Here is a 12641-nt window from a genome sequence, read left to right on the forward strand (position 1 = left end):
TTTCAATTGCTAACTATCCCTATCAGTAGTTAGTGCCTTCCGTAGTTTGAATCTGTTATTTAGCTGGCAGTAGTGGCGCTCGCTGTATTGCAGTAGTTCGAGTAACGGAGATTTTTGGTGAGGTAAGTGATTTGTGAAAAGTATAGATTAATGTTAGTCAGGGCCATTCTTTTGCAGGGATTTTTGAAAGTCAGATTGTGTTGCGCTAAAAATATTGTGTGTCAGTTTAAGCACAGTCATGTATAATTTGTTCTAAGGGGACGTTTCAGATGTTCTTTACAGGAAATGCTCAATATGTCCACCATCATTCCTCAACAATAGCTGTAGTCGAGGAACAATGTTGTGAACAGCACTGTAAAGCATGTCCGGAATTATGGTGAGGCATTGGCGTCGGATGTTGTCTTTCAGTATCCCTAGAGATGTCGGTCGATCACGACACACTTGCGACTTCAGGTAACCCCAAAGCCAATAATCGCACGGACTGAGGTCTGGGGACCTGGGAGGCCAAGCATGACGAGTGGCGGCTGAGCACACGATCATTACCAAACAATGCGCGCAAGAGATCTTTCATGCGTCTAGCAATATGGGGTGGAGTGCCATCCTGCATAAACATCGTACGTTCCAGCAGGTGTTTATCAGCCAGGCTGGGGATGATGCGATTCTGTAACATATCGGCGTACCTCTCACCCGTCACGGTAGCAGTTACAAAATCAGAACCACGCATTTCCTTGAAGAGAAAAGGCCCGATAACGGCAGATGTGGTAAATGCAACCCATACCGTGACTTTCTCGTCGTGCAATGGAGTTTCCACGACAGTTCTAGGATTTTCGGTAGCCCAAATTCTGCAATTGTGGGCGTTGACAGACCCTCGTAACGTGAAACGAGCTTCGTCGGTCCACAACACGTTACTCAACCAATCGTCATCTTCCGCCATCTTTTGAAACGCCACAGGGCAAATGCCCTCCGCTTCACGAAATCGCCAGGTAACAGTTCATGATGCCGATGGATTTTGTACGGATAACATCAGAGGGTACGCTTAAGTGCCAACCAAACAGTAGTGTATGGAATGCCGGTGCGACGTGCGACTGTACGAGCGCTGACTTCCCCGTGCATAGACGAACCCGATAGAGTCTCCATTTCTTCCTGAACTGTCTCAGCAGCATTTGCCTTTGTGCTCTGTCGGCCACTACGGGGTCAAACGTCTACACATCCCGTGGCTTCGAACTTCGAAATCATTCTCGCCACAGCTGCATTTGTCAACCGACGTTTACCCGTTCCAATCCCCTTCCTATGGCGATATGATTGTAACGCTGAACTAGCACATTCCCCATTCTGATAATACAGCTACACTAAAAGCGCCTTTTCAGGTAACGTCAACATGGTGCGACTGCTGGGGCATCTGATTCTCATTACAGCTCCTTTTATACACGACTGACGTTTTGCTGTCCAGCGCCATCTGTCGGACATTTTATGAACTTTGTTTTATTTTTTGGTTCTAATAAAACCCCATGTCATTCCAAGCATGTGTGTCAATTTTGACCTCTCTATCTACATTATTCCGTGGTTTATTAAGTTTTCTAATTTATACTGACTTTTTGATCACCCGGTATTTAGCATAGCCCAAAAATATGCCTATTTACACACTTCTTGGTGGCATGAGTCCGCTGGTACAATGGCATCTGTAAACGTTGGCTTCCTAAAAATGCCAAATGTCAGTTTTCAGGTAGACTAATTTAAAGTCAAATCGAGAAAATTTATAGCTTGTCCAACTTCGTACTCAACTGTAAATTCTATGTTGGGGTGCATACTGCAAAATTTCGTTTCCTCATTTCAGTTTACTACTAGGAAGGTGTCACCCACATATCTACTTTAATTGAGAACGTTGCTGGGTATTCAGCAAAGAAACTGTTTTCTAAGTGACCCATGAAAATCTCGGCCACTGGACCTGATAAACTGTTTCCCATAGTAAGGCCTACTGGTTGATTATAATACTTACCACTGAAACAGAAGTAAGATGAAACACAAAAGAAACTGTTATATCGACCAATTCTATTATCTTACCTTGGAATTTTTTTATATTTTAACAAATTACACTTGATAATATCAATGGTATGCTAGTATGTAGATTAACAATATCCAAGGAGGGTAGGTAAGCATTTTCTGGAAGGACTAAATCTTTTGTCTTTTGTACAAAATGGCATGAGCGCCTCAAAGAAAAGCACCTCTCAGAAGTCTAAGCCTCTTCAAGTCTTTCATTGAGAGCCCTATTTAACCTATACGTGGGTGCAGCACGGCTGTCGTTTTGTGGATGGTACTTTATACGCTGAGGGTTAAGGCGTCTCAATTACGTAAGGAAATCTGGGATGCTTGCCGTATATTATTGACGAAATTGATGTATGAGATTGCAAGATAGCGCCTCAAATTATTTGATTTTCCTACGTAGACATGCATTTGCTCCCACTGGGAGAAACAGCATGGGCGCCACCAATTCCTCATAAATGAATGCTATATGCATCAGCTGGTAGTTTTATATTTTGTAAATTATTATACCCTATGTCAAACATTTAAACTGATTTCCATGTTTACTGATAAAAATTGTTATATACGATGTAACGATGAAAATCGTGGTTGTAAACAAAGCAAAATGCAGCGTATATCACGTATCCAATGCCGCCTTGCGGTTTAGTTCACTTGGATTCCAAAATTTTCCCTTGGTAGCAGCTTGCGCTTGTCTCTTGAGAATGTTGACGTGATATATTGTATCTAATGAACAATTTTATATGATTGACATAACACTGGTAAGCTAGAAAGCTGTATTCTAGCCGTTGCACTGTGTCTCTTACCAATGATGTGTGGTCAAGACATAAGAAAAGTTATTAGTGTGTCATTAATGACGTTAGGTAAAATAAATATATTTATTGGGGTATTGGTAAGTTTGATTACTTTTTAACGGGTATATCTTTAAGCAGTACCTATATATATGGCACAACATTTTAGTCAGACGAAACAATATGGTTCCAGGGGCCTTTTCAAGTGACGAACATTTATCGTGTGTATATATGCAGAGTCAAGCAACGAATGAAAATCTGTGCCAAGGCCGGGACTCGAACCCTTGTTTCCTGCTGAAGAAGCAAATGCGCTAACCACTACGCCACCCTGGCGCTGAGGCTTTGCACGCAGCAGCACGGACTACTCTAGCACGCCTCCCTGCTCCATACAAATTCCCATTAGCGGGAATACTAAGTCAGCTGAGGCATGAATGGGAATTTGGATCGAGGATGGAAGCTTGCTAGGGTAGTCAACGCAGGTATGCAAAGCCGATGTGCAACGGAGGCGTAGTGGATTGCCGGCACGGTAGCTCAGCGTGTTCGGTCAGAAGGTTATCTGCCCTCTGTAATAAAAAGAACTGAGTAAATGGATCAACAAAGAACTGAAACGGGTGTCTTTCGACGTCCGCCCAGAGCAGATACAATGAACGAAAAAACAAAACAAAAAAATTAGTGGTTAGCGCATCTGCTTATTGAGCAGGAGACCTGGGTTCGAATCCGGGCCTTGGTATAAGTTTTCATGCGTTGCTTCAGTTTGCATGTTTACTTTACAGGCGTAGCATAAACACGACGGTGCTTTCATCCAGGGCAGGTCTTCAGTTGGCTTTGTCGAATAATTAGGTGCAACGACGCAGAGCGTCTCTTGGCAGAGTTTGCAGGCTGCGGAGCGAGCGACATCCGAACCCTGTCAGCGAGGTATGTCGGCGGCTGTCAGTCATGCCTGTAGGAGAAAGGACAGCTGAGCGACGCTGTGGCATCCTGGAAGCGACGCTTTTATTATTTCTGTACCAAGACAATGATGTTCAACTAGCCTGGTATTCTAAAACTTGAACTTTTTTTTCCATATACTGCTCCGGTTAACATATCAGCACTGAAAGATTTTGTCGCTTTAGACTTCAAGCTACTCTGGAGGTCTATGACCGTCTTTGACACTAAGTAGCAACACGTCGTACTTACCAAAAACTTTATTTTTATTTACCAACTCTTGACCCGTTTCAGGAGAGACTCGTCATCAGATCTGTGGTGTGCAACATACATTTAAGACAAGATATTATGAGGCGTGCGTTGTTGCAATGAAACTGAGATGCAAGCTGTTAAAATCAGCACAGAAAATCTTGTCGGTTTCTGCTGCATTCCGTAACTCCGTCTTTGACGCGACGCCGCTTGCCAACGGAAAGCGTCAGTTTGTTTCCCGTTACAAACAACGTGTATTTTAAAGCGCCATTTTACGTGCTCATTCGATAGAGCGATCTCGAATTGTTACACCGATATGTATCAGAAAGGAAAGGAAAACACAAAGAATAATCAGTATCGCAGCAGTGACTGAGCAGCACACTGCATGGTGGAGCCGTGGCTGTTGGAGTAATGGTTATTGTTCGGGCTCTACTGACCCTGTTAGTACATGTCGATAACACAAATGTCGCAATAGACTAATTTTGGACCGCTCTGTAGAATGGATACGTAAAATGTCATTTTAAATATCGTCATGTTTGTAACGGCAAACTAATAGACGCTTTCTGTCGACAAGGAGCGCCACATGAAAGGTGTAGTGAGCGGTATTTGTTTACGATGACAGCCGGTACACACTGCAGAAACGAAATTGCAAATATCGGCAAAATGTCTGAGAAAATGCGTGTGATGACCGTATATACAGGGTGAATCACCTAAAATTTGCAGGGCAAATATTGTGGAAATAGAAAGTGCTGCCGGCCGGTGTGGCCAAGCGGTTCTAGGCGCTTCAGTCTGGAACCGCGCGACCGCTACGGTCGCAGGTTCGAATCCTGCCTCGGGCATGGATGTGTGTGATGTCCTTAGGTTAGTTAGGTTTAAGTAGTTCTAAGTTTTAGGGGACTGATGACCTCAGATGTTAAATCCCATAGTGCTCAGAGCCATTTGAACTACCTAAGTGTTACACTACCATTTTCACGTAACTCGTTGAAGAGGTTGATAAATCATAGCCGAGATGGTTGACGTCTATTAGGAACTCTTGCCGCATACACCGTTCAAGAACGAACTGAATGTTTCCTACAGTCTCCTTGCACTATGAGCATGTCGGCTTTTTCTGCGTTGCTGAATTACAGGCCTATATCACTAACGTCGATTTGCAGTAGGGTTTTGGAACATGTACTGTATTCGAACTTTGTGAAGTACCTCGAAGAAAACGATTTATTGACACATAGTCAGCACGGTTTCAGAAAATATCGTTCTTATGAAACACAACTAGCTCTTTATACTCATGAAGTAATAAGTGCTATCGACAGGGGATGTCAAATTGATTCCATATTTTTAAATTTCCAGAAGGCTTTCGACACCGTTCCTCACAAGCGTCTTCTAACCAAACTGCGTACCTACGGAGTATCGCCTCAGTTGTGCGACTGGATTCGTGATTTCGTGTCAGGAAGGTCACATTTCGTAGTAATAGACGGAATGTCATCGAGTAAAACAGAAGTAATATCCGGCGTTCCCCAAGGAAGTGTTATAGGCCCTCTATTATTCCTGATCTATATTAACGACATAGGTTCAAATGGTTCAAATGGCTCTGAGCACTATGGGACTTAACTTCTGAGGTCATCAGTCCCCTAGAACTTAGAACTACTTAAACCTAACTAACCTAAGGACATCACACACATCCATGCCCGAGGCAGGACTCGAACCTGCGACCGTAGCGGTCGCGCGGTTCCAGACTGTAGCGCCTAGAACCGCTCGGCCACTCCGGCCGGCAACGACATAGGAGACAATCTAAGTAGCCTTCTTAGATTGTTTGCAGATGATGATGTCATTTACCGTCTTGTAAAGTCATCAGATGATCAAGACGACATGCAAAATGATTTCGATAAGATATCTGCACGGTGCGAAAAGTGGCAATTGACCCTGAATAAGGAAAAGTGTAAAGTTATTCACATGAGTACTAAAAAAAATCAGCTAAATTTCGATTACGCGATAAGTCACACATATCTGAAGGCTGTAAATTCAGCTAAATACTTATGGATTACAATTACAAATAACTTAAATTGGAACGATCGCATAGATAATATTGTGGGTAGAGCAAACCAAAGACTGCGATTCATTGGCAGAACACTTAGAAGGTGCAACAGGTCTACTAAAGAGACTGCTTACACCACGCTTGTCCACCCTGTTCTGGAGTATTGCTGTGCGGTGTGGGATCCGCATCAGATGGGACTGACGGATGACATCGAAAAAGTACAAAGAAGGGCAGATCGTTTTGTATTATTGCGAAATAGGGGAGATAGTGACACAGACATGATACGTTTTTCGTTGCAACGGGATCTTCTCATGAAATTTCAATCACCAGTTTTCGCCTCCGATTGCGAAAACATTCTGTTGGCACCCACCTACATAGCGAGAAATGATCATCACGATAAAAATAAGAGAAATCAGGGCTCGCACAGAAAAATTTAAGTGCTCGTTTTTCCTGCGTGCCGTTCGAGAGCGGAATGGTAGAGAGACAGCTTGAAGGTGGTTCATTGAACCCTCTGCCAGGCCCTTTATTGTGAATAGCAGAGTAATCACGTAGATGTAGATAAATCCCTTCGTTCACTCACAACCTGGTGCTTGGACTGTCACAGACTGACTACTAAGTCGCATTGTTCTCAAGGAACACACAAGCACACTGTAAGCAAACGTAAGGACATCATACCAAGCTCTATGCAGGCAGAATGGTACTGACAAGTGCCAGTGAGGAAACTTTTCCAAATACGATGTCTCGTAAACGACCCGCACTAGAATCCTGCAAGAAACATCTCTGACATTCAAATTTACCCTATTTTTAATTTGTTAATCTCAGTAGGCATTTTTCCATTTGGCAAAGTGTATGTTTGCACAAAAAATGCACTTCCTAACTATTATTACAATCTGTTGATTGGCTGACAATACGAGCCCCTGGCTACTAATCAATTCTGTGAAAACCGCACATTAATAGCACTTTTCATTTCCGCAATATTTGCGGTACAAGTTTTAGATGATTCACTTTGTATATATAAAATTAAATAAGACATGTACATTTTTAATAAACGTTGTCGTATCACAGTTATTCCCGATGTTATAACCATTACTGTCGCTAATGCCACCTACTGGCAAAACTGTTTAAACTGTACCATGTCTAAGTGCCTATGTCAGTTTGGGCGCTGTTGGTATTACGGAACGGAGTAGGAAGCTTCAAGATACTCTGTATTGATTTTAATAGCCATGTGTATCAGTTTATTGCGGTATTGCGATGAATACCTTTTAATAACTTATATGGTATGTTTCATACCTCAGAATAGATGATGCGTTTCTCCCGAAACGCGTCGTGAGTAGATAAATAAAAAACAAGCTGGCAACCAAGACAAGTATATTACCATTACCATTTAGTCGAATAACTTTTCTTCTTATTGAGGATTAGACTGTATGTGCGTATATACTGCCGGAAAATATTTTCATAATTTCGTGGGACGTAATCCGAAAAGTTAAAAGTAGGAACTGTAATCACCCGAAATGAGCCCGAATACGAGAAAAAATTGCTCAAGTGGAAGCTAGCCTGTACGATAGTCTCAGAATTTCGTAACGCTATGTTGCTGTGCAAGTGGGACATAAAACATCGTCATGTCGGAACACTGTCAAAAAGGATCTGCAGCTGCATCCTTGCAAACTTTTTATTGTTCAAGGGTTAAATTTTTCAGACCAACCTACACATATTCGTGTCTGCGGATGGGTTAAAAAGGAATTGTAGATATTTGAACTGAATGAAATAAATGAGTTCTATCTACCATCAGGTTAAATTAACCTCATCGGATAATCTTCTACTGTCTGGACCGCGGAGGGGTCTGATCTCTTACCACAGGGGACTCAACTGCCGAGATAAAAGAGTAGATCTTCTATCGAAGGTATCAGGGGAAGACTGCAGACCAGTAACAGACTGACAACTGTAATTAAATCTGGTATATTCTTAATGAAACACAGAAACTGGAGACAGTCTCGTTATATAAAATGAGAATTTGCCCGCCTACAATTGTGAACTGTACAGCGATCTGCAGGCAAGCGAAATGTTCATAAAAAGACACAAAAACACGTAAGAAATAATTATTACATTACATTACATTAATACTTTTTGCACAGATCACCACTACGAATTTGATAATAGTGTGGAACGTGTCAGCTTAACGTAAGGTTTCTTTACACAATAAGTCTTGTTCCTACTTCATATCTAAAACTTCATCTGTTGAGTAAAAGGAGTTGTCATTCAGAAACTTTTTTAATTTATTTTTAAATGCTGATTGGCTATATGTAGGGCTTTTAATGCTATTTGGTAGAAGACCAAATATTTTTGAGGCAGTATAATTCACCTCTTTCTATGCCAAAGTCAGACTTAATCCAGAATTGTGAAGATTATCGTTTCTTCTAGTGTTGTAGCTACGCAGGTTGCTATTATTTATGAACTGGGATAGGGTATTAATAACAAACTGGATAAGTGAATATATTTATTGCGAAGGCACTACGAATATCCCGCGTTCCTTGAATAAATGTCTGCAAGGTGATCTTAGGCGGGCTCCAGCTGTTATTCTGATTACACACTTCTGTGCAATGAATACTTTTCCCCTTAATGATGAATTACACCAAAACATGATACCATATGAAAGCAGCGAATGAAAACAGGAATAGTGGGCTAATTTACTATATGTTTAGCACCAAAATTGGCAATAATACTAATAGCATAAGTAGCTGAACATAAGCGTTTCAGCAGATCATCAGTGTGTTCCTGCCAATACAATTTCTCATAAATGCATACTCTCAGAAATTTTGAACATTCTGCCTTAGCAACAGACTTATTTTCAAAGTCCATATTTATCAATGGTACTATGCCGTGTACTGTACAGAATTGTAATACTGTGCTTTCTCAAAATTTAGTGAGACATTTGCAGCGACCCTTAACAATTTTCTGAAAGACGTTATTTACAATTTCCTCCACTAATTCTTGCAAGTAATAACTTGTCATGTTCCTAGACAGAATATTGGTCAGAAAATCAGAGAAGAATCTTGAGAATTTAGAATCAAGAACGAAAGTAATGAGTCATTAGTACTCACGAACTGCGAGCATACAGACAGGGGTAGACCAACAAATATCATTGCTCTAATATTAAAGGTAGCGTGACGCTAATTTCTCGCGCTGCCAAGCGCGTATTGGCAGCTTAATCACGAGTGGATTTGCTACGAGTATTATACCAAGAATGAACGCGAATGTGCATAATTGGTTCCAAGTTGGTCGAAAGCATCACCTTTATCGCGAAGAAGGCGGCAACCTCCGCAATAGCGCTAATCACTAACTGATGCGTATCAAGGACTACAACGAACTGAGACCGAGAAAGCATCTCCCAGTAGTTTCATTTCATTAGAAGCCGCACATCAGCATGTAGGCAATTTCACTGGAAGAGGCAATGCAGACGATTGCTATCGTTTTCTCCTGAGGTCAGTTCAAAAATGGTTCAAATGGCTCTAAGCGCTATGGGACTTAACATCCCCTAAACTTATAGCTACTTAAACCTAACTAACCTAAGGACATCGCACACATCCATGCCCGAGGCAGGATGCGAACCTGCGATAGTAGCGGTCGCGCGGTTCCAGACTGCAGCGCCTAGAACCGCTCGGTCACAGCGGCTTCGAAGATACGTAACACTTCCTATGCTTCACACGTAATGCTTGGGTCTACAATGGCTGTTAATGTCACATGACGCGGTTTCAGCCAATCCTGAACTGCTGACTGCGCAAACACAGGGGAAAAAGATGGCTACACGTTCCTTATACAGAACTTTAGGCCTGCCAGAGCCTGCGCGACCGCTGTCACCGTCAGACGGAAACTTACAGTTCTGTTACCATGACGCCTGTGGGGCGGTATCGATACATCGTCCCACAGATACTATACTGATGTTTGACCAGTGCATAGACTCAGCAGTGAGAGATGCTGATATAAGGATGCCAGCTACTGAAAAGTAATTAACATTCCCCAAAACCAACAAGGCACCAGATCTGATGGAATTCCAGTTAGATTTTACATTTAATACACTGGAGACTGTACCTTTCCTATGTATGATTTATCAAGATTCTTTTGCTTAGCAATTAAACCTCAGTGACTGGAAAACAGCATAGTTTCCTCCTTTTAAAACAGTGAATTCAGAAGATTGCACATACTAAAGTAAACGCCAATATCATTTATGTCCATCTGTTGCAGGATCAGAGACCACACTAAAAGTTCAAATATTCGTCGCTTCTGTAGTAACGTAAGCTCATCGAAAGGAATCAGCAGGGATACTTGAAGAATAGGTCGTCTGAAACATAGCTTGCTTTATTCGTATATGATATATTGCGAACAGTAGATGCAGTTGAGCAGGTAGACTGTGTCTTCCTAGTTTTCCTAAGTTTCCAAGTAGACTGTGTCTTCCCAGTTTTCCTAAGGGAAGTTGACATTGTATCACATCTATGAACAGTGCAAGCGGTCTAATTACGTAAACTCCTATCTGATAAAGAATCGACAAATGTCAAATCTTATAAATGTGTTGCAATGAACTTTTGCCAGAAATAATCAGAAAACGTATAACTGTATCCTAAAAAGTTGTTGTGTGAGATTGTGCATTGTACAGTACAGTGAACATTGCTTCAACGTGTAATGCCACCGTGTTTGAGCTGGAGTTTCAACACAGAAAGCTAACAGCATAAAAATGCTTCACAATACTACCGATCGAATTTTGGAAGAATAAATGTTCAAAATGCTTCTGTAAAAATGCCCTGTAAATTTACGTATGATCTAAATGTCTTCTGACTTGTGTTAAACTGGCCCTACCAAATTTTCATGACTTACCTCAGGCAAGGGAAACTCGACACTGCTCGAAAGTGATGAAAATAAAAATACTCCGCAGCAGAAAACCAGCTAAAGAAAAGAAGGCCTTGCCCAAGTGCAACGATAGGACATGGAGCTACGTTAAGCATGCCACGTTTTACTTTTAGATGACTGTGTTCCACTCAGCGCAATGCAGCGACACTCATTTGCAAAACAATTTTCGGGTGGAGGCGGTGTTAGAAGCGCGATTTATTAAGTGCCTTAAAGAGACTAGTATTCAAAAATTATATAGAAACCCACATTTCTTAACACTTGCGATCATCTTTACAAAAATCACTTATACAAATATTACTCTGCCATGAGCTTAGACGTTGAAATGGTAGAGAAGTAGTAAATTTATATCTTCTGGGTGCAAGCCGTGTGAACAGAGTTTTGCTTAGTAACGTTTCGACAATCGAACCACTAAAGAAAAAAACCTAAAACTTTGCCTTCTTCAAACAAATAAATTAAACGCTAGTAAGCAATATAGCTACAGCATTACCTGGCAATCTTCACGCTTCTCATATCAATCTTTACAAAATCATATTTCCAAAATTCAACATCTTTTGCATTTGCATCTCTGTTGTTTGGACAACCATGCCTCCATCCTTGCTACCCTCCCTGTTTTCCTTTCCCTGTTGCTTCATAACCTGGGTTGTGAGTAACTGAATCCACTTACTCTTCTTCCCTTTCTTTCCCCTCTCTCCTCCCTGATGAAGGAACTAAGTTCCGAAAGCTAGGAACGTAAATTTTCTGTTGTGTTTTCTGTATCTATCGGCTGTACTGAGCTGAGGTAAGTACTGGCCAGCCCCTCTATCTCTTTGTTAGTATTTGTTTCACATCTTTATATGAGATTTTTCCATTAATCATATAATAATTGTGCTGTTACAGCGTTTGGAGATTTTCTCAAGCAGGTATGAACAGAGACTGGACGAATTCGGAGGCACGCTCCATGCAGGGTGACAAACGACACTGTAATAGAGATGCTGAAGGAACTCAAATAGGGATCCTTGTAGAAAGCGTGGTGTAATTCTCTCGAATCCTTGTTGCCTACATTTGCAAAATTAGTATTCGAGGAAGAGTATGCGACCACTCAGCTGCCACCTTCGCATATCCAGCCATGAGGCTATGATGATAAGTTCAAATGTGTGTGAAATCTTATGGGACTTAACTGCTAAGGTCATCAGTCCCTAAGCTTACACACTGCTTAACCTAAATTATCCTAAGGACAAACACACACACCCGTGCCCGAGGGAGGACTCGAATATCCGCCGGGACCAGCCGCACAGTCCATGATTAGGACTCGTATAACAGCACACGGACAGGCAATTTCCCCTCGCTCAGTATGCGAAAGGGATATGACAGAAAATCGCTGATACCGGTACAAAGTACCCTCCACCGGACGCTGCACGGCGGCTACTGCAGCAAATACAGGGTGTTTCAAAAATGACCGGTATATTTGAAACGGCAATAAAAACTAAACGAGCAGCGATAGAAATACACCGTTTGTTGCAATATGCTTGGGACAACAGTACATTTTCAGGCGGACAAACTTTCGAAATTACAGTAGTTACAATTTTCAACAACAGATGGCGCTGCAAGTGATGTGAAAGATATAGAAGACAACGCAGTCTGTGGGTGCGCCATTCTGTACGTCGTCTTTCTGCTGTAAGCGTGTGCTGTTCACAACGTGCAAGTGTGCTGTGGACAACATGGTTTATTCCTTA

The 12641-nt window shown here is 41.7% G+C and overlaps 1 non-coding gene across 1 annotated transcript; it reads right to left on the reverse strand.

Moving 5' to 3' along the window:
* Nucleotides 1-3089: 3089 nt before the first annotated feature.
* On the reverse strand, nt 3090-3161 carry Trnak-cuu (transfer RNA lysine (anticodon CUU)). The gene has a single exon. It is a non-coding gene; the product is annotated as a tRNA-Lys (tRNA).
* Between the last annotated feature and the right edge of the window lie 9480 nt (nt 3162-12641).

The sequence above is a fragment of the Schistocerca cancellata genome, chromosome 5, assembly GCF_023864275.1.
Source record: "Schistocerca cancellata isolate TAMUIC-IGC-003103 chromosome 5, iqSchCanc2.1, whole genome shotgun sequence".
Lineage (NCBI taxonomy): Eukaryota > Metazoa > Arthropoda > Insecta > Orthoptera > Acrididae > Schistocerca > Schistocerca cancellata.